This window comes from Phyllostomus discolor, chromosome 11, assembly GCF_004126475.2.
Source record: "Phyllostomus discolor isolate MPI-MPIP mPhyDis1 chromosome 11, mPhyDis1.pri.v3, whole genome shotgun sequence".
NCBI lineage: Eukaryota > Metazoa > Chordata > Mammalia > Chiroptera > Phyllostomidae > Phyllostomus > Phyllostomus discolor.
Genome location: NC_040913.2, coordinates 85,982,315 through 86,005,484, shown reverse-complemented (window position 1 = coordinate 86,005,484; position 23,170 = coordinate 85,982,315). Strand labels below are relative to the sequence as shown.

General features: G+C 47.0%; 1 protein-coding gene across 13 annotated transcripts in view; it reads right to left on the bottom strand.

Annotated features, from left to right (window-relative positions):
* The window catches only part of SORBS2 (sorbin and SH3 domain containing 2), a 158,467-nt gene that overhangs the window by 100,913 nt on the left and 34,384 nt on the right, over positions 1-23,170 (bottom strand). Inside the window, exon 2 of one of the 13 annotated variants that reach the window (XM_036011738.1) lies at positions 22,118-22,173. The exons of the other annotated variants lie outside the window; for them this stretch is intronic. The gene's annotated coding sequence lies outside the window, so the exon portion shown is untranslated. The remainder of the gene's footprint in view (positions 1-22,117; positions 22,174-23,170) is intronic. 13 annotated transcript variants of the gene reach the window in all.

Here is a 23,170-nt window from a genome sequence, read left to right as displayed (position 1 = left end):
TTTGACATTGAACATAGACTCTCTTGCTGCCTTCTGCTGGGACTGCCATTTTATTTAACTTCTCATATCTACCGCCTTTGTCACCACAGTCTTAGTGCCTTGAGGGGAGGCACAAAGTCACCTAAAGCTTTTGGCCTCAGCTGCCTCGTCTGTGGAGTTAAGGGAACGAGACCTCTAACTTTTGTTAATTCTGGCATGCTGCGATCGTTCTTTCAAGGGCTGAAAGTCGCCGTTGTCATCTTAGCTTTGCTTTCACAACACTGTCCCTAACCCAGAGTCCCGAAAGCCTAGCCCGTCAGATACAGGGTGCTGCCCCTGTCCTGAGGCCAGGAGGTGGCTGTGGACGCCTTATTGTCTCTCATGCTGGGACACCCAATAACATCATGTTAGGGGCCAAATAGTACAGGGTTCAAACTTATTACCGACGTCACTTTCTGTTAATTAAGCAGAGGGGAATTTTTCTGTTGCTGACTGAGTGTGTCGCCGACTGAGTGTGTCTGAGTTCCTGTGTTTTATACTAGATCTTCACTCACCCTAAATTTTCAAGATGGATTAAATGTGTTTTCCCCATAATGACCACTTGAGTCCTTTTGCACATGTATTTTCATTACCATTGTTAGTTTCCAGTGTTTTCTGCTTTTGATGTTGTTCAGTGTGTAAGATGCCCTGTCGTACCAGCTACGGAAGCTGAGTCGAGCATCAGCTGTGACTGCTGATGACAAAGTGAGCATCGCCAGTCTGCCGCCCACGCAGCGCGGGAGGCGAGCGGGAGGCTGGCGGCGGAGCAGCCCAGAGCCCGTGCTGCCTGGTGGGTCTTAGGGAAGAACCGAGCTCCCCCAGTGGACACTGATGGGCTTTGAGAGACGCAAAGCTGAGTCACCGCTCCATTAGCAAATCGCAGAGAAATATGTCCAACACAGAGCAAGTGTATTACGAATTAGCTCTTTGGGATTATTCTGAAACCAATTTAGTGCCTTCTCCAAGTCAGTAAGATGGAACTGTGGAAGAGATCTAGACAACTTGTTTGTACAGATACGTTGTTTTTCAAGTTCAACTGGAGTATTTGGTAGAGATTTATGGGTCTAACTGATGTTTTAGTTCACATGGTCTCTTGCTGCACAGCCTCATCCCAGTGAGTTCTAAGGGACGAAGCAGAACGTCAGACTGGGAACACCAGCTGCCCCTTCCCTGTGTCCACTTAGGTGCCCACGAGGCACATCAGCCTGACCCTTCAGTGCACCCCACCATCCCGCCTTCCCTCCTGTGGCATCTCACCTCTCTGTCAACAGCGTCATCATTCGGTTGCCCGGACCAAAGCCGGTGACGTGGTGTTTGACTCATGTTTCCTCCTTCATCCCTTCCTCTCATTTACGGGCAAATCCCACTCTCTCTGCCTTCAAAGTAGACCCAGAACCCAAACACTTTCCATCACCTTCTCCAGTACCACTCACACCTTAGACCAGGGGTGTCACACTCATCTTCGCCAGGGGCCACATCAGCCTCATGGTTGCCTTCCAAAGGCCGAATGTAACTTTAGGACGGTATAAATGTAACTACTCCTTAACAGTTAAGTGAGAGCTCGGTGCTACTGCCAGGTGGAAATGAAGTACCGGGCTGGACAAAACAAGGTGGAGAACTGGATTCGGCCCTCGGGCCTTGTGTTTGCCACCTGTGCCTTAGACTAACTCTGAAATATCTCAGTAGCCTTATGATTGGTCTTCTCACATCTGCATCTCTGACCTGCATTCTAATGTTCCTCAGAATGATGTCTCCAAAATCTGAGCGGGATCACACATTCTCCCGTTCAGAACTCTTCAATGGCCTTCCACCTCCCATCCTCAGCAGCGCCCGCCATGCCCCGAGCCCTCGCTCTGTCCCTGGCTTCATTGCTGCCACTCGCTTCCTTTGCTCACCCTGCTCTGGGCTCCCTGACCCTCACTGGTCCTCGAACAAATCTGCCCAGCCCAGAGGACCCCAGCTCTCTCCTTTTGTTTTCAGGCCCATGCTCAAACACCACCGATCAGAGACCGTTCCTAACCACCCCATGGAAAATGCCCTCCTCCATATTTCTTTATCCTTAAGAGTTTTTTTTTTTTTCTTCAGAGCACTTCTTGTCATCTCTTTTCCCTTTCCCACCCTAAGAATGTAAACTCAGAAGACCGGGGCTGCTATCAGCAGAATGTGACTCAGAGGCAGGAAATCCAGGCACGGGGTGGAGTCTCCCGAGGGGCTCCACCCCCTCGCTGGCATTCGGGGGCCCCACACAGGGTAGTTAGGGGAAGGGATGAGTATGACGACTTACTGAAAGCAATTTTTTTCCCTTTGGGAAATGCAAAGAGGCAGTCAACTTTAAGGGCCTCACCCCTTAGGCGGCTGCCAGAAGCACCGCAGTTATGGACAAGAGGGCGAGAGAAAGTCAGAGCGTGGAGCAAGTCCGTGCTTTCTCGCTCGGTCGATAGAAACTATAATCATTATTATTTGCTAATGGCTCGGTGTTACTGCACTGCAGCAGTGCATCATTCATATCGCCCTGTCTTCCCACCAAACGCCAGTATTTGCCACTGGTGTCTTCCACACTCTTGTCTAGTGTGGAACCAGACAGTCATGACCAGGCTCTGGACTCTGATTCTGGGCACTGACCCCAAACAGTGCTGACGCCAATCAGTGACATTTGGAATCGTCGTCGCTGCTCGTGAACTCAATTTTCAATTCTGTGAATGGGATAGAATAGCTACCTGCCTTAAGTATACCTTTCTTAAGTATAATGAAAAAGTTACTTCTTTCTTGATACCAGCCCTCATTATGTAAATGCATATAGGGTTGATTTCCTATCTTACCTTGAATTTCTTTGAGTTTTGTTAAGGTGAGTGCTGAGGTATTGCCTTATAAAAATGACACGCTTGCATTTTAACAGGTTATCTTCGATTTCTTTCCAAAGGAGTATCCCAAGTGATGGGGGGAGCCAGCGGCAGGCTGGAGTGGAGGGTGTTGTTGAGCAGGCTCTGACATTGGGCCTCGGCTGGTGCCACTGGGGCCCCCGCTAGCCCTCTGCCTCTGCACTTGGCCTGCACTTGAGTTTCATGAAGACGCTAAGCTGGCATCGCGTAGGGTAACAGCACATTGCACAAACCTCATGTTTATCTATCTGTACTTAAACTTGCTTCAGGCTCTTTTCTACCTCATCAGCACACAGAACTTGCAACCTAAAATTTGCACAGAAAAAATATGTTTTACAGCAATAATGAATAATACCATCTTGCTACCTGTGTCTCTCAAATCATTTTAAACTCCCAGTTAAGTCGTATCAGAACAATGTGAATCTATGAAAAGATAAGAAATTGCATTTTGGACCATAAATTAAAGGATGGCAAATTGTTGTTTAAAAATATATCTACTTTATGGTGACATTTCTCATGACAGGTTTTATGAAGTCTCAAGATCTCTCTTGTGTATATAAATTTATTTGCAACTAAAACCAAATTTGTTTCACTTAATCATTAGCTTTGTACTGCTTTTGGAAAGCATATATATATAAATTTTTTTCCTAAGAGAGCAATATTGAGGAAAAGGGTATCATTATATTTATGCTGACTTAACAGGCATAAAATTGGGTTCTTTCAGGCAAGAAGGCAAAACAGAGGTGACATAACAAAATTCATTCTATTTTGATACTAATTTAGTCTCCAGCAATTTATAGCTTTTCTCTCCCAGAGGTAACTTCTGCATTTCAAAAAAAAAAAGATAATGAAGTTGGGAAAAGGCCCAAGGTCAAAGGGACAGATAAAAAGTGAAATAACATAATTAGTCAGATTAAAGAAGAAAAATTTTAATTTAGCTCAGAATAATGAAGGCTGAATAAAAATGGGGCTGAAATTCTAAACTCAGAAAAAAGCACTGGTAACATTAACTCTACTTTTTAGGGTAAGCTCTTACTGGGAGAAAAAGCACTTTCTGGTACTTCAGAACATTTTTTATATAGGTAGATTAACCACTATTTTGTGTAGAGAGCAGAACATTTCTGGCACTCAGCAATTGGAAATAGAAGGGACTGAAAACGTACACAGAATCAAGAGTCCTTCTGAAGTATGTCTACATGAGTGACAGCTCCCTCCCTTGGCTGAAAATGGCTTCAAGACACAAATCTTAAATAATAAATGAAAACTGCTCAATGCTCAATGGATAATTCATAAACACTCACCGCTCCGTAATTGTTTCTGGGCTCTGTAACAGAATGTTTTCTGAAGAAGGCTGTTCATGCTCACCGCACCATGCCCTATAACGAACGCTACGGAAGGGCATGGGGCAAAGCAAGCGTCTTTCTTGTTTGTCTTTAGCCTGCTCAGAATGAGAATACTTTTCTATATACCAAGCACACAGTCATAGACCTGCCAGGGAGCAATCCTCTTCCTCTTTATAAGAAATAGAAACCAACACAATTTCAGAGCTAATGTTTATGTTCCAGGTCATTGAGCTATTTTCAAGAACTGTGGGGTCACCCTCTGCCCTCGGCTCTGAGACAGAGTCAGGGGAGCGGTGTGATGACCACGCCCCCTGCTGGAGCGGGCAGGTGCGGGGATCTAGAGGGTAGACTTTGGGGCCAAGACCAGGGGGTTAAACACCCATTCTACCACATCCACGTGGATAACTTCAGGCAACTTATTTATCCTCTTCCTGAACCTCCTCTGTAAACAGGGATCATAATGGTGCCCGCCTCCTAGGGTTGTAGAATGATCCAGTGATTAATGTACATAAAGCCCTTCGAGGCGCACCTGGCACCTAATGGCCAAAATGTTATTATTCCTGCTATTGAAAGTGGATGTTTCTTTGGTGTTGCTACATGGGACCGGGGGCTGAAGCATTTCTTCCCTGGGTCATTCATTCAAATAAAGTCTCTAGCCAGGTTTTTTCTTTGTACAACCTAATTTTTAAGACTGCACTAAATCTTGTGTGAAGAGATGAGATGCATCCTCCGAGAGCCACATTTGTTCCTTTCACGCACAGATGGCTGAGTAAATTGGTGTTGATTGCACCTTCGCTTCGTGCGCTAAGGCTCCGAGAGCCGCAGCTTCCTGACACCGATTAGGAGCCGAGTTTGATGGACTGGGCGCACCAGCGCGCAGACCTCGGGGGCACATGAGAAGCCCACGGGAGGGAGTGCACATCAGGGCAGGCAAGGATGCTGCGACAGATGTCCCCTTGTGTCAGATCGCTGGGCATCGGGCTCCAGCAAAGGGAAACCACAGAGCAGCAACATGATTTTGAATTGCAATTAGATTCTTACCAGCTACAGAAAACACAATGAGACTCTTCAGTCTCTTTCACATAAAACTGCCCGTGCTTGGGACATTTCAGTGCACATTCTCCCGGCAAGCTCATCCAAACCAGGTTTATGACATGTGCAGACCACCGCAGAGAGTTGATGGCCAGTGCAGGACCTCTGCTGGCCTCCGGGCTTGGAATTATACCCACGGAGACTCAGCCACACAAATTGCTCCCTGCCGGTAATCTTCAGGGAGTTGCTAGGAGATGGCCGGTTTATGTTTTCCTTTGATTACAGGGCATAACCGCCCACTGTCAAATGCCAAAAGGAAAATCAAAGGCAGTGATTGCTGAAGAATTGTTTTTTTTTTCTTTTATTGGCAGTGGGTATTGAAACCTGGACAGTTTTACATGAAGGGAGGAGACTGGGGAGCCGCGAAGAGCTATGTAGCAGAAGGCTAGGCACTGCTCTGTGAGCAAGGGCAGTATGGCTCCGTTTGGGGAGGGCATTGAATCATATGCTCTTGGCAATTCCTTTAAAAACAGTGTTATGCATAAACATGGTGGGTAGCTCATGGTTTAAAAGAAGCACTTACCCATGTACCTAGGAGAGCAAGCGGGGCCCAGAAGGAAGGAAATGTCACGAGCTGAGAAGTACACTTAGCTCAGCCCTCTGGACTGAGGGCAAGTAAGAAGAGAAAAGCCTGCAACTCCTCTGGCCCCAAGGCCGGGGCTCACTTCCTGACGCCGCCCAGTCTCCTGCACACATGGTTGTGAGAGACACAATTCTTTTTCAAGAAAGCCAACACAGTGCAGTGATTCCTAGTAGCAGCCTGGATTTAAATAGTAATTCTTACGACTTCCTAGCTGTGTGACTCGGGGTGAATTACTTACATGGCGTGGGCCTCCGTTTCCACACCTATAGAATGGGGGAAATAGTAGTACATACCTCATAGGCTTAATGTGGGGGATTAACATATGTAGTGCTAATGAAATAATATCCTTCAGAAATTATATACTTAGAAAAGTATAACAGGCACGAAAATGTTCAAAGAAATATCACTGATCATCTTCACTATGATTATTAGAATTAGATTACTAGTGCCCTGAACACTGCTCATCCCCACCCAAGGGTCTGAGGATCACGTGCGTGACACTTCAGCAGGTTGGAAGGCTGGAGCTAAGACAGGGCAGACTAACTAACCAAAGTAGAAGTTCAAGGACACCAAGAGAGGGTGTTTAAGTCTCCTGTTGTGTTAGCTGTTGATCCCACCTCATCTCAGTAATGTGGTGTCCGTGTGCTTCTGGCTACTTAAGGTGGGCTACATATCCAGCAGACCCTGTGCGTGAGGACACGTATGTATATTCCCTACGCCCCTCAGAGGTGGTCAGCAGGCAGTGCACTTCTTCAGGGCTTGGGAACTCCTGGTGCTGGTCGCTGATGGGGTGGGGGTCTGGAGGGATCTTTCTACCTTTGTGGATTTCTGTTTCCTCATTAGTAAAGAAAGAGCTGGAACCTTTAGACAATGTTTTCTTCATCTCCACATGTTCATAATTTTATGATCTATCTTTATAAGAGCAGTTGCATGCCAACATTTTCTTTGCAGGTTAGCTCTAAGCCAAAATGTGGAAACAGTTAGATGATTTATTTTTGCTCTGCAAATAAGCTACACTCTCTACAGATGGACTGTCAGAGTCCATGAAATAGCAGGTTTGTCCAATGACTCAAACTAGAATCCAATTTTTTTTTTAAAAAGCTTGTCTCATCTGTTGATTGTATAAAGAAAGGTATGTGCCGGAATTGTTAAACGGTGCATTTTAAGAACTACTCTGGCACATAATTTTCTTAGCGAGAGGTTACCAAGCAAAAGAAAGAAATAGAGAAAGAAAAGAAAAAAGAAAAGAAGGAAGAAAGGAAGGATGGATGGAAAGGAGGGAGGGAGGAAGAGAGGAAGGAAGGGAGGGAGGGAGGGAGGGAGGGAGGAAGGAAAATTCAGTCTTTCTGGCTCGGAGAAGCGCAGGTGCGAGTCACAGCTCCGGTACTAAGGGGGGAAGGCTGCTTGGAGGATGACGTAACCACACTTGCCAGTATTATTTTTATACGCTCAAACCAGTATGAACCGTGCACTGTAATTAATTATTAAACGTGATCCAGGCTAACGCAGTCTGTACCAGCACAATTCAGAGACGCTTTTCTCTCCAGCATTTGGTTATCAGTTATGTGATATATAGGGTAACAGTCAGAAGGATCAATTTCTGCAACTCCATCCCTCAACCTACTTTTTTATTGTAAATAAACCAGACGAGGGGGGAAGAAAAGGCAAAGGGAGAAAGTGCCATGTTTCAAGAACATTTGTCTTGATATTTCAGTGACAAGCTTACTCTAATTAATGATATTTGGCTCTGACTGGCTTAGCATAAGGTGTTAGTTTTCAGCTGCAAATGAGTAGCACTTGACAAGGTGAGAAATCCTCCCTTGATTGTTGAAGTCATCCAAGACGCATTTCTCATCTGTGTTTCGAAAATGAAAGCCCTAGTAATATGCGATCGGAAAACTCTTTGATCCTGTACAACACCTGTCCCAGGAGGCTGCAGCCTGCTTACTGCACGTGGCAGGGACAGCGAGTCGTCCTCTCCTACCCATTCCCTCCTCCGGACCTTACGGTGGAAGTTTCACCTGGGCACACAGCTCTAGCCGGGCTAAGAAGGCATCTCTCAGTTTCTCTTGGGTCATGACCCCATATTGGCCAGAGTATGGGAGGAAACAATGGGTAGAGGAGGGGCGTGGCTTCTGCTCTCCCCTCTCCTCCCCTCTGCTGGCTGGGACACGGACTGGTATCAGGAGTGCAGGGCGAGGCGCGGAAGCCTGACGGTTCTGGAAGAACTCGCCCTGCACGGCCGATTCGTGCTTTCACCTGCGTGGGCACTGAACAGCTCTCTTGTTTAAGCTCTGTTACTTGTTACCTCTGTGCCAGCACCGAGCTGCGACCCTAATTGATGCACTGCTATAGGTGGGACCCAGCAAATTTGATAATTTCATTCAACTTATATTTATGCATAGTTATAAGGAGAAAGTCCCCAGTTTTATGGTAAATTTAATTTTCCCTCTTTCACATATTGCGTGCAATGTTGGCTAGTAAACATTCCTGGTGGTACTATGAGCCTTGCACTTTTTTCAAAGATCTATTTCCTTCCTCCCTCCCTCTCTCCCTCCCTCTCTCCCTCCCATTCTCCTCCCTCTCTCCCTCTCTCCCTCCCATTCTCCTCCCTACTCTTCCTGGATGCCTTATCACCCCCACTGGACTGTAAGTTCCTTCAGGACAAGACCTTCATTCTCCCTTGCACAGTATTCTATTCCATGGACTGAATGTAATGTTTTGCACATTAAAAGTTCTTAGTGAGCCTTTGCTAAAGTAATGCTCGAAAGACATGCACTCTCAGAGCTGCAATAATTTGGAACATTATCATGCATTTAGTTGAATGCCTCAAGTGAACAATTTAACAACAAGTTCCTGCAGTGAATATAAAATTTAATTTCTAAGTTTCCAGACAGATATTATCAGTCACTAGAAGCGGCCTCAGGCACAACAGGAACATGATACATTGAATAAGATGACATTTTTAAATCCATAAAGAATAGAGAACTTCAAATGCGAGGTGTATTTCCTTATGGATCATGTCTGACAAAAATTATCTGAAGGTCAAGAGAGCCTAAAACCAAGCCAGGCAAAACATCCATGGAATGTCTTACAGGAAACAAAAAGACTTATTCTGAGGTTTAGAAAATATATTGAACCGATGCCTTAAATGCCTCATGTTCTCTGAATTCCTCATTTTCCCTCAGTTGATATTATTGCAGTGGGTTCGGATTTTTCACATGTGATGGAAATATTCTTTGTAACGAAAGGAGCAGCTACAACCAAAGGCTGAATTAAGCTGTATTGCCCCTTGTATGTGGTGCAGTGCGTATACAGTGCACGCCGTCATCGCAGTCCAGACATGGGGGCCATGTTAAGGTTCTAGCATTTTCTAAAAAAACTTTTCAGAAACATAGCTCAGCCCCAGAAGACCCGGGTCCCAGGTGTCCCGCCTCGCTAATCCACCTCCTGTGAAGGGTGTTGGAAGCTGTTTTGTTTATTATCCTTTGACTCTGAGACCTAGACAATGACATTACAGAATGTTTGAATGGTATTATGTTATCATCCCAAAGAATAAGTTGAAGGTAGCGATAAATCTACCCTTTGGACTGAGGCAATATGGGGTGAGGACCATCGAACCAGGGCCTTAAAAACTTAAGAGTCTGAATTGTTACGAGCGTAGAACTTGCATGCTCACACACACATCCACATAGACAAATATTAATATGTGAGGTGATGGATGTTTTAATTAACGCGATGGGGAAATCCTTTCACAGTGTACTCGTATACACATATCAAATCATCACACTGTATGATTTTATTAGTCAACTATATCTCAATGAATACAAAAAGGAAGTTTAGACCCTAGCCCGGACTACAACACCTAATTACCCACGCGGCCACGGGCACACGACTTGGTCTTTGTGAATGAACCACAGACAGGTAACCGTGGGCTTTCTGAAGCCCTGGTTTGTCACATTCCATTAGGAGTGTGACGCAGACGTGAACTGCCAACGGGATCGGGAGCCCGATGCCCCGAGGATTGTGGGGAAGGAATAATGCCTTTGTCTGGCCGGGAGACGAGCCCTAGACCACAGCTTCAGAGAGGCCCAGCGTTCTACTGTACAGCGGGAGATGGAAGTACCCAGAGCTCTCTGCAGGGCGGAATGGTTTCTGTTTCAACGTGCACAAGTAGAACTTAGGAAAACAAGGGCTGCGTCAGCTGCCCCCGCCAGCCACAGGAGGAAGGGCGCCCGTCCAGAGTCCCCAGGACTTCCTCTGGGAAATTAGACTTTTGTTCCTTATAATTAGGCCTTGCATTGCTCAACTTCCAAATAACTTGGAGGAAACTACCATGTGAGATGATCGTTTTTCTCCAAAACAACCTTCTCAGGGTGCAGCAGAATGTACTAGGGGAGAAAAGTGAGTTCTTTAGATTTCAGGCAAGACAGTCACGGGAGCCCTAAATTGTTACAGGAGCCAACGCCACGGATACCTGTTAAAGGGCCATGGGTTCTTAAAGAGGTGTTAGAACAAACGACACTTCAGAGAAGTCCACAAGGAATAAATGAAAAGGAGATTTTGTTTTGTCTCGGGGCCCAGAACAGGTGATAGCATAGCTACAATCGTGCATAAGCTTTATCCACTTTTCTGGAGAATGGTGTTGGGGATGTATGTGGCACTTTCAGAGTTTTTGTTAAAAATGTGAAAAATAGACCCTGGCTGGCATGCCTCAGTGGATTGAGCGCGGGCTGGGAACCAAAGTGTCCGAGGTTCGATTCCCAGCCAGGGTACATTCCTGGGTTGCAGGCCATAACCCCCAGCAACCGCACATTGATGTTTCTCTCTCTCTCTCTCTCTCTCTCTCTCTATCTATCTCCCTCCCTTCCCTCTCTAAAAAACAAATAAATAAATTATTTTTTTAAAAAGTTTAAAAAAATAGATCATAAAAAAATGTGAAAAATGTCTATGAAGCTCTAATAAGATGGGGGAGTTCTTAATAAGTCTTTGGATTTCAAATGATTCTTCAATCCTCATGAGCTATGAGCAATTCTATTTACTTTACATTATTATTATTGTTTCTGTGGGTATTTAATTAGAAAGTGGCAGTATTTGGCAAAACTGTTTCTGGTTTTTTATAAAAATAGAGTTTAACATGAAACAGCTATGTAGCATTTTGGGATATTTATAGAGGTGTGAAAATCCCAAATACCACTTCAGACTTTGCAGAATGTTTCTCTACAATGAATCTGTTTCTGGCATCTGATTGGTGATTGAAAAAAAATCAGGAAGAGATCATTAGTTGCTCTGGGGTAGAATTTTGAGAAAGCTGTTGAGAGAGTGGGACTCGAAGAGGCCAGTGTCCTCTTCCTTCCTCCCTGTGCTCAGCTTAAGAGCTTTGTCTCTGCTTTCCTTTAATTAAGCCTGAAGCATTGATAATACGTTTGATGTTAAATGTCTATTTATGGGAACCCTGGCCAGGTGGCTTAGTTGGTTGGAGTGTGGTCCCTGTACACCATGAGGTTGTGGCTTCTATCCCTGGTTGGGGCACATACCTAGGTTGTGGGTTCAATCGTCAGTTGGGTCATGTCTAAGAGGCAACTGATCAATCTCTCTCTCTCTCTCTCTCTCTCTCTCTCTCTCTCATCTCTTGCTAAAATCCATAATAAAATATTCTTGGGTAAGAATTTAAAAAAAATGCCTATTTATGAGAAAGCACCTGAGCTTTTCTTAACATTCCTCGAATGTTACCCAAAAACCCTAACCAAAATGGGCACCCAACGTGCCAGAGAAATAACCAGTTTTCTAAGATTCAGCACAATTTTATTTTGTTTAATAGCTGAAGTGGGCCAGAGCTGAATTTGCATCATCAAAGGGGAGAGAAATTTAAAAAAAAAACAGCTGAGAAACGAATCCGTCCCAGAGCCACTGAAAGGTGGGTCGTATTTTGGGCACAGCTTGGCCGTAAAGGTGAGCACCTGAAACAACACAGCTGTCCTCCCGCTGCGGTGTGGCGGCCCCTGCCCTGGACACACAAAGGGACCCTGTTGCTCCACAGCCCTCAAAAACTCTGAAAACAATCTTCTGTTTTTAGAAACTAAGTACTAGTTTAGTTTGAATTACGGACCGAGTACAACAGGGTATATTTTAATAAGCTTAAACCTACGCAACGTATGTTAATGGGGCAGTTGGTTTCTAGGAGGATTGTCAGGAAATGATGAGGCTTTAAGGGTAGCCAGGAGGAAAAAAAAATTCCAAGGCACCCACACTGAGCGTGCTCAATACCCCCCAAAAGCAGAGATGCACATTTGCTTTGCGCACTACTCTGAGTCATGATTATCCTATTCATCTTCTTACACTATGTAATTTCTAATATTAAGGCATACAGCATATGGGGGTTCCAGGTGGGGAGTGTCTTATCCACACCGGAAATATTACAGCTTTTAGAGCTCTGTAACGCTTCGTGCATCTTTCCAGTCCACTGATCTCTGCAGAGCTGAGGAAGAAGCAGAATTCACAGACACAGAGCAGGACGCTGACCTTGCTTCAGGGAGTGGCGAGGCCTGGGTTTGTAAGGAATGAGGAAAGAGCAACTCCAGTATATTAGCCTACGGGCTCCAGCAGCACAGCAGCTACATAGCTCCGGTCACTGTGCTCACTGTAAACTCTCCTAGGTGTGCCACGCACACAAAGGGCAGGTTCTTAACACGTTACAATTTTCAGGTCTTTTAGCATTTACTTGTTAGCATCTGATAGTCCAAGTAATTTTGCTCCCCTTTCCCGTATGCCAGTTTCTTCCCAATTTGACAGCAAGGGGCAGTTGTGAGGGCACGGTAAGTTAACCCTTCCCTGTTTCACTGTCTCAGAGCGTCACCGACCCCAGGTGCTTAGTATTAAGAAGATCTTGGGTTTCTTGACTTCCATGTAGCCTCTTTGGATTTTGTGAGGATGCTTGGGTATTTTAGGAGGGGAAATGTAGATATTAATATAGATATCATAAAAATGTAGACATTAAGCTGTGCTGGGACAACTTTGGTGTGTTTTTATTGAATACTTGGGGTATTTCATGCACAGGGACTGAAAAACAAACCCCGAAGGAATGAGCAGCTAGTTAACGGTCTTCATGCTACCAGAGGGAGCTAGGTACCCTTCCACAGCAGATCTGTCTCTCAGATCTGAAGTTCGAGTCCCGCACTTAACTCTCCTCCTTTCTCCGCAGTCATTTAGACTGTGGCCAGAGGGCCCTCCCTAAAACCCAGCCTGATTCTCTCTCTCTCTGCTTCCAAAACTTCTGCAGGGTGGTGGCGGGGGGTCTCTGTTGCCTGAGAAGCCAACTTCTAACAGCATAGTATGACCTCTGGCCATTCCCCAACCCCCGCCCCTGCCCCATCTGACTCCATTTCCCTTTCAGAGTCTCATCGTCTGCCACTCCCCCGACTTCAGCAGCCTCTCTCTCTGCTCTTCCCGAAATCCACCAAGGCTGCCTTCCATTCTGGATACGGAACTTCCTCCACCTTCTTACATCCCCAAACCCCACCAACCTTCAAGGTTTCCCTCCCCGCGAGTGAATTACTCTTTCTCTCTGTGGTTTTAAAAATGCTCTTTATGCATTTGAATCCTGTCACATGCATTTAATTCTCCCCAAGTCCATAACGGTCCCAGAAATCAGGCATGTCTCCCTCACAGCCTCGAACATGGATCCTCTGAGACTAGCTAAGTTCACATGTCCGATGTATGGGCTGTAGTTACTGTGTTTTCAGAACGCTTTCCTGGAGCGATACTGCAATACTTCCTCCAGGTCTGCCTGCTTCCCTCACTGTCACGTCTGTGAGATCAAAGCCAAGTTCTTCTTCAGGATTTCTCTCGCACTGCACCTAGCTCAGCACCTTGCCCTTCCCCAATGCTCAGCATGTTTTAGAAACATGAACCACATCTAAGACCGTGTTGCCAGTTTATATTTTAATGGAGGGTTTTTTAAAGAGTAATTACAGTCAATCTTTGACTAGTTCCTTAAAAAGATGTAGACATCTGTTTTCAAGGATTTCTCCTGTTAATCTTTACAGTGAACTCCAGCCTTTTGTGGGTCAATAGCTACAAACCACCAGAGCCTGCCACAATCTGGTAGCTACAAGGAGGTGGGGACTATTTTTGCAAAAAAAGACCATACCGTGGAGAATCTAGTTTGGAATTATTACCAAACTAGGTATTCTGGATATTCTAGCTCATCGTTTGTCTTCAGAGGAGAAACTGCATTTGACAAAGCTTATCAATGTGGGTTTCTGACCCCTAACACATGGGACTCTATTCTAGAGGATCACCCCGAACAGAGCATCCTCGCATAGCTTCCGGCAGGGCTCCCTGGGGGAAGTCACTGAATGTCCCCAAGTCTCAGTGTCCTCATCTATGAACGGGTGAATTACAACTTTGTGGCCAGAGATCCAAGAAGTAATTAACTGAACTTTTTCTTTGTTCTTGGACATAGCAGGAATCATTGTTTCTTGCTGTTCATATAGTACTTGTAACTACCGCCACTAACGTCAGGCTTATCATGTGTCATTTCAATTGAACTTTATCAAATAAACTGTCATACTAATCTTTTGATTGGTTTTCTTGTCTCTAGTCCTCCCCCTTAATATCTCTCTCTCTCTCTCTCTCTCTCTCTCTCTCGGCCCCTTCATGCAATTGTTGCAAGGTTAATATTTTCAAGAGGGCCAGTGACTTTGCATTATCTATGAATAAATTCCAAATCCAGCCCAGCACAATATGTTTCCAACCTAATTTTCAAGATGGTATAATCTATCCCCCTTCTCATATTCTGTTCTTTAGTCAGACCGCACTTTCTGCTGCTCCTCTTTTTGTACATTTTGTATTTCAGCCTTCATTTGACTTTAATCAGCACATTTTTAACTGGATGCCTCCCTTGTGCCAGACATTGCTCTGGGCTTTAGGGGTGCCAAGACAATCAAAGCAAGTCCCCGCCTTCCAGGAGCGCGGGACTCGTGGGGCCGGGCAGACAGGGTTTTGAGTCACGTCTTTTGGGATGTCTCTTCCTTCGGGATGACTCCTAATTACTCTTAAAGGCACAGCCCTTCTCAGAGGCCCTCTCCAAGTGGCCCCTTACGGAAACAGCAGAAACTGCTCTCTCTCTCATATGAACTGATACAGCACCGTGTCTCTTTACATGCTGTCATCTGTGTGTATGTCCCCTCGATGGCCGGGACCAGGCCTGACGCACATTCATGCTCCCCATGGTGCCTCATGCAGGCAGGCTTCCCGCAAACGCTCGCTGCACCGCAAAGGGCCATACATAGCAGTAGAATTGGAAGATGAGTCGAGCATATTCAGAAGCAGAAAAATGCCCAGAGTTGTCACGGGTCGTTTTTTAAAAGGCCTGTCCCCAAAGGTGCTGAATCTAACACAGCTCACCTGGCGGGGGCTCTGTGCCCCTCAGGCTGAACTGATGGAACCACGCCAAAAAGCTTACATACAATATGTTTGTTCTCAACCTAGCTAGACTTAGCTTGAACGAATAAGGGGACTGGCTGCTTATTTCCTTGACCTTCTTTCCTTTCCTTGTATTAATATATTAGAAAGTTATGGGAGCAGACGCCAGAGAAAGAGAGACGCAAATACACAGACAAATATAGTGCGGGAGCCTGGACACTGACCGGGGCCTTCGGAAATAGAAGCGGCAGAAGCGCGTCTGGGAGGAGGGTCTGTTTTTAGCACGTCCGGGCACGCAGCTTTAAATACGGGGCACTTTTCTGGACAGAACACGGGGTGCTGCGAGTGAAGTCTTGTGTTGCCTGGTCTCACCCCTGCCCTCCCGCCCCGGGGCTGCTACAGGGTCTCAGCGCGAGTGTGAAGGGAAAGCACAGCCCAGTGAGTCTGATGTTACGAGGCACTGAGTATGCTTCTCGCACCTTCGGATCCCGGCACAGATGCGTCCCCAAAGGCCGCTGCCGGGGAAGTGGGCTCCCGCGTCCCTCCCTTCATCCTCCTTGGCATCCTTTGCGTGGTGACTAAGTGAGTCACTCCTCACAATCAGCCCCGATGGGATGCAAACAGCTTCATCAAAACTAATTGTCTTTCCCTTGGAAAAGTGGACAGGCTATGAAGAAATGTCCAGCGTCTGTGTTAATGAACCTATTACTTACGCGATCACCATCACGGCTAACCAAATGGGTGCCCGTCAACGCACTGTGTTACTGACTCACTATTGAAGAAATAACGCTCATGTAAAAAAGAACTTAGGAGGACTTTAGTAAATCCAGTAATTGCCTCTTTATTACACTCCTGGGTAGGGCATTTTTAATGAGCCAATCTCATTTGCTTATTTCAGTGCTTGTGGTTTTTTGGAAATTAGTGAAAAATCGGCAATCCTGCTACCGGATTACCAAATTAAGCCTGCTCTCAGCTCACACCTACATGAAGAAAGAAAAGCCCAAAGAGATTCATTTCTTTCAATGAGCTCCTTTGAATACGTGTGTTTGTGAGAACACAAGCCTTGTGTATCAAGGTTATTAAACCATTATGCAACAGTAACACTTGATTTCCAAATAACGTCCCATTATTAGGCTTATTTTAGTTTGCTAAAACCAGGCTTGCTACACATTTTAAAATAAAGCGAGAGAAATAGCTTGTTCAGGAAAGATGAAGCCAGATGCAAGTGCCTCCATCGCTGTTTTGAATTACTGGTTAACACTCAGCCCTGACTCCGCGGCCGACAGGCTTACACTCTCGAGTGACCGGGTCTCACAGGACTACAGTCCGCTCTGAAGATTAAACCCGTCCCAGTGCTATGACCCTCGACCAGGGGTCCGCTACGGAGAAAAACCCTTGAAATACACCTGGTCAATTTCTTATAGAATCTTAGGAAACCTAGGGCAAATAACTTCTGTGGGCATGATTAGAATGTTCAGAAAACCCTTTTTCTTCCCAAAACGGAGTGCTAGCTTTCCGGGTCTGTGGGCCTGTCCCACCAGCTGAAGGACAGAGCTCAGTTAAGGTGCTCCTGTTCGCTGAAAAAGCCTTCTGCGTGGCGTCGTGGAAAGGATGCAGCCACGGATGGATACTTTCAAGCCCAGGTTCTGCCCTCTGTCACCTGGGCAAATATTTTCACCTGGCTGTGGGCTCCCAAGGGCCCTTGGGGTAAGAGGCAGACAAACAAACAAAGAAAAAACAAATGATGTTCACGGATGGCACCACTTGAAAATATTTTGCTAAAGCCTGCCTTTGCCATTTTCCCTAACAAAATCGTGGGGACCCTTGTGTTCTAGGTAAACACTGGTGAGCGTCTTTCACTGCTTCTCCCCTGGAAGTGCCCCTGTTTCTTCCTCGGTGGTCGAACAAACTCTCCGGTGAAGGAGCAAAAGCACAGGGGCCTGACTTCTCAATCTGTTTCGCCACATGCCTCCTGCATTCACCTGTCGTCACAAAATGATGCAAGAGAGCGCACGTTCTTTTAATTCCTAATTCTAAGGTGTGGTCGTGGGGATTCTCAGATCGGGAAGGACATCAGTTAAGATGCAATACTGTTTCCCGATCTCCCAGGTTTCTTATTAAATTCATCTTGGGTTCAGCAATTTGGAGACTGGCAGCTGGATGGGAATCCAGGCTGGGGGCCCGTGGGCGCCAACAGGAGGCAGAGCTGGGGACCCTGTTCCTAACCGGATCTCAGCACTCACACCTTGCCGGCCGCACGTTAGGAGCCAGGCACACGTGTTCTGAGGGAGTGAGTTAGTGCGGGAATGAATGAAGCCCACCCTCCATCATTTCCTTTCTCTGCTGTAGGGTAGAATGATGGTGTCTGTTTACACTGTGTGGGAATGAAAGAATGTGTGTGATGTGTTTGGCACAGGGAATCGCTATGTACAGAAATTCTACGACTGGTGACTGTTACCTTCCTACAGGAAGGCCGTACCTCTGGTTCACAGAAACTGCTTTTTTTTTAATTTCCCACGCTCCTTGACTTTCTTCTGTGGTAAAGTGCAAGATCTCCTGGTATTAACAAGTAACATTCTTGTTCAGTATAAAGTTGCTAAAAACCTTCAAGTCTGCATCGATTTTCACTGACTTTCTACGTCTCTCCCCGAGCCAGCGGAGCAGAACTCGCCTCTTTCAGAGGACTCCCCTCTGAGGTCTACAGATGGGGTTTTCTTCTGCATTTTCGTTTCCGAATACGCAAGAGCAGAACTGGGTGCTGGGTGGCTCCTCTGTGCACGTCGTGCTGACGTTAAACTGATTCAGGGAGACTGTCCCTTGTCAGTTCCATGGGAATGTGAGTAACGAAAGCTCCAGATCAGTTAATTCTAGAAAACCATGCAACCTAACGTTGGCTCAGCTCCCCCGTTTGCAGCCCGTGGAGCACAAGGAATATGGCGGGTCTCCGGTTTCCCAGGAAGGCGCTGCATTGCTTGTTCTCTCTTTCTTCTGACTTAGCCTAACGACTCACGCTCCAGATGGTCATGCCCAATTTTAGAATTACCATGACTTACTTTGTAGAAAACTGCCCCCCCCATAACATTTCATGTACAGTGACTTATGTAATTCTTTTTTCAAGGAATGAGAAAAATACAACACTTCCTGCAGAGGAATTTCTGGCTCCTTTCACATTAGGAGATATAAAGTTCTAAGATTCTATCATGGGGATGTGCTGTAATTTACTTTTTTACTCATAGTTTCCTGCACAGCTTATGAATTTACATTCTTAAAGAATACTGGATGATATAAAAAAATAGTCCCAAAACAATGAAGACGAATAACAATGTAGACAGCATAATTCCAATTTTGTTTTTCAAAAATGTTACTATGATTTAAAAAAAAAAGAAGAGAAATATCCCCAAATGTTTATTTTATCATCAAGGGTAATTGATTCTGGTAACAATCACTGCCTTTTTTTCCTTTTTTTGTGAAACATGCCTTCTCCCAGTCCCAGGGCCACTGCCGGACACCCAAGAAATCCGACTAAGTCATGGCTCAGCACGCAGGCCTCTTTGAAAAGAAAGGTGCCAAATACATGCACGCCAGGAAATGTGATGGAACACCGATGACTCGGCATTTCTGATAGGGTGTCTTTCAGCGAGTTTTTTTTTTTGCGTCCCTAAGAAAGGACAGTCAGAGATTCCTCACGTGAGCAGCTGTGGCCTTGGGGTGGGGGACTGTGCCGTAGTGGGCCGTTGGCACTGGGCTGTCTCAGGGCTGGGGCGTGGGTCAGCTTGGCTCAGGGCCCTGCCCTGGAGGTCGAGGGGCATGTGCACGCCCAGGCGTTAAATGCAACGGCCCTCCCCTGACCCCAACCCCGTTGGAGCTGAGCCCCAGGCCCTTGCCCAGTCTGCTGGGACAGGTGAGCAAGTACCCCTCGTGACACCTGGAAAGGGCTGTATCCTGACTTCCTCGCAAATCAGTGTTCTGCCCCAAACCATTGTTACTGATACATGTTATACTGATATTTATATATACTTAAATCGATGTTATCTGCTTACTGAGGATTTTTCCTAGAGAAGCTACTAAACAGGTAGTTTTCTTCTACTATGGGACAAAGGACTCATGCCACTCACTATTTGCATGTTTTTTTTCCGATCAAGTGTCCATACTCTTTTAGTGGCTTAAAAGAAAACAACCCAGTCTCGGTGGTTAACGCCAGCCCTTCCCTTCAATGTGATGCGCGGACCTTCCCTTCCCTCAGTGCACGGTCTCCTCCGGCAGACTCTGGTTCAGAGGCTCTGCCACGCTGCCTCCAGGGGAGGAGCTGGAGGCAAACAGAGCCTTCCTGCAAGCGGAAAACCGCCAGACGGTGAGCGCGAACGAGGAACTCCACTTGGCTTTGAACATAGCCCAATGCAAAATAACCACCTCGTAAGTCACTCTCTTTTGTGCCTACTTATCAAACATATTTATAAAATGCCTTTGCACCATCCAGCCCAATGAAGCCTCTCGGTTTTTACTTCAGTAAGTGTCTCTGTGTCCATGCATGTCATCTCTCTCCTGTCATCACCCAGCACCAACTTACAGACAGTGGGCTCCTCTCTCCCTCTCCCTCTCTCTTTCTCTCTCTCTCCCTCTCTCCCTCCCTCTCTCTCTCTCTGCCTCTCTGCCTTTGTCTGCCTTGTTCCAGATGTACAGTCACATCAGTGTGCAGCTGGAGGACTAAAAGTATCACACAGATTATTATTGTAGATTGTGGCTAATGAATTATATAATCTGAGAACTGTGCCCCGATATCTGATCCCCTTTCTTGAAAAATAGGCACACTTAAAACCTGATTTACAATTAAGGAAGTCGAAATTTTTCCTTTCGAAAGAATATGTCAGTAGGAAACGAAAAGTTCAGCGGAGACGGCGACCTAATAAATTGTTTGCCTGGGAATAAGTAGCCCCGGGCACTCTGCAGCCCTCCAGAGCCCGAACAATCGAGGGGACATACAGCCGGCTGTAGACCAGCTCACACCCCTGGCAGATGAGATTCTGCCATGCGATTCAGTGTTGTGTGTGGAGACAGAGGCCACCGAAGTGACAGAAGGGATGTCAGAGAAAGAATGACCTGCTACCAGCATGATCCTGGTACTCAGGAAGAAGGAAGCTGCATGCTTCAAGCTCCCGTGGGTGCTCCCCAGGGCTCCTGTGGTCTGCGATTTCTCAGGGAGACCCAAGTGCCTGGGGGACCCTGCGGCGTGATTGGTCCTCGGGGCTCTGGCCTCACTCCGAAATAACCTCCGAAATAACGGGAAGGGCCAGGTGGGCCTGCCCTTCCCATGAGTCATTAGGCCTTGGTGGCCCCTGCAGGGTGTGCTGGTTCCGTGGGTGTGGGAGGGGGTGAGTGCCGAGTCTGGGGACGGATACGTGTTTGTTAGATGAGAGCTAAGGTAGATGAGCTACCTATATTTGTTATATATATTTGCTATGCTGTATTATTCCAGTTTAGAGGAGGTGATACTGCGTGAGGGTGGGCCCTAAACCCAATGCCTGGTGTCCTCATGAGGAGAGCTTTTGGGAGACAGACAGACACAAGGGAAGAGACAGCGTCACACAGCAACAGGGCGGGGGGGGGGGGGGTGGTGTGGCGGAGACCACAGCGGTGCCGCTGCTGCCGCAAGCCCAGGGAAGCCGAGGCCTTCTGGCGACTGCCAGAAGCTAGAAAAGGCAGTGAAGGGTTCTGCTCCAGAGCCATTTGAGGCAGCACGCCCTGCTGGCACCTTCATTCCAAACTTCCTGACGTCAGAAATGTGAGACAGCATGTTTCTTTTGCTGTGAGCCCCCCTGGTCTGCTACACTTCATTGCCATGGCCTGGGAAACGACCAGGGATTTGATACAAGAGTTGAAATACACCCTCTAGGCTTTTCTTCTTGAAACAATTTGCCCCGAGGGGTGAGGGAATTAAGGAAAATTGCTTTTGGGAGGGGCAGATTCAGGTAGATTGTTTCATGATGATCAGATGAACAACATATGGTGGGATAAGCTCCGGGTAACATTTGATTGGGAAGGTTTCAGCAAAATTGAGAGGGCCGAGAAACCGGGGAGTCAGCCGGCGATGCAATCCAGCTCGCCCAAAGCAGCAGGCGGCGACCCCCAGGAGCAGGGCCTGGCTGTCCTGTCCGCCCCTGGAGCTGGTCACTCCAGGTGGGGAGCCAGGGAGCACTGAACAGAGGGGGCTTGCAGGGGCTTCAGAGGCCTGCTATGGGCGTGTGTGTGTGTGTGTGTGTGTGTGTGTTGCTAAGAGCAACCCCGTGCCTCAGTGAAGGGGGAGGCCTCCCCCAGACAGGGAGGCACTATGGAGAGTGGCTGCGACTCAGAGGCAGAAGGAGGAAGGGTGTTTAGGACAAGAGTGGGGCTCAGTGACAGTCTCCTCGCAGTGTTCCTAAGACCCCCCAGCTTCGCACAGTAACACAGAGTACAGAATTCCAAAACAGCCATTCTGCAAGGAAAAGGTCATAGGGTCCTAAAACCCCTGTCGCCTGGCTCCCCCTCCTCTGGTTGCTCCCCACTGCCCCCTTTCGGTCAAGGGCGTCTCTGCAGAGTCTCCAGGCAGAACTTCTGCCGAGACCAACCGGGGAGGGCAGGAAGGCCAAGGAGAGGTTAGAGGACACTCACGTTCCTGGGCGCCCACTGTTCCCTCTCCTCCCCTTCGCAGAGGGACCTTTCTGTTGAGACGCATGCACAGACCCCCTCCTGGCTCCCTCTCCCGAGCCCAGGCCGCCGCGGACCCCCCGAGCACAGCGTACCTTCTGAAGAAATGCACCCAGATCAGAATGGTATATGAGTCTGTCCTAGTCTGGCTCTAGAAAAGAAATGTCACAATGAATAGGTGGGTGGGCTCTGCCCCGCCACGCACAACAACCAAAAGAGCAGTGCAATCAAACTGAGGATGATACGAATTTGCCATTGTTTATATATGGCACATAATGGGAAATATATATATATATATATATATATATATATATATATTTATACACACACACACAATGGACTTTTTTCTTTATAAGGTTTGATACCTACTTATCAGGAAAAACCTATGAAAAGGAAACTGAAAACGGGGCTGGGGAAAAGTAGGTTAACTGTTGCAATACAAATAAATAATACAGTAGTGAGTGAATAATAGTACAAGCATGATACAAGAATGATAATAGGAGAATACATGTGAGTGCTCTTTCGCGTGTACACCCCACTGTAAACCTACTTTTGCCCACCCCCTCCTTGTCACTGTTTGTAGTTTGTGACAGACCTCGAGTCACCATCATCACACGGAGAAGGGAAGATCGGGGCTGTTTCACCAGAGCTTGGGCTCGGGTGGGGGTAAAGGGGCAGCGTGGCTTGTGCGGCCCCGGTCTGGTTTGCTGACTCATTCCCCCTCCCCTTGCCTCGTCATTTGGAGCAAATATTCTCTGCCGGAGCTGCCCCGTCACTGGTCGGCGCTGAACACAATGGAAGCGCGCAGTGTAGCGAAGACCATCCTGCGACTGCACTTCCTACCTGCCGTTCCCTTCTGCTCTGTGCTTTCCTGGTCCTTGCCAAACCTGTGTGCGCGGAAGACAACAGGAGGGAGAGGCAAAGGACGGGAGGGAGCAAGCCCGTCTCCTGCCTGAGGAAGTCCGCTCTCTCTGGGTCCCTCGCCCCTACCACGTGCTCTGGTACCTTCTCTCCGCCCAGAGCCACTGCCTCATGCAAGGAGACCCCTCCTCAGAGACTCTTGCCATAATGATAACACCAGCTCTTGGTCCTTCCTTTCTCTGCAACACCAATCCTTGCCACCAGGGCTCTTCACAAATTGAAAGTCA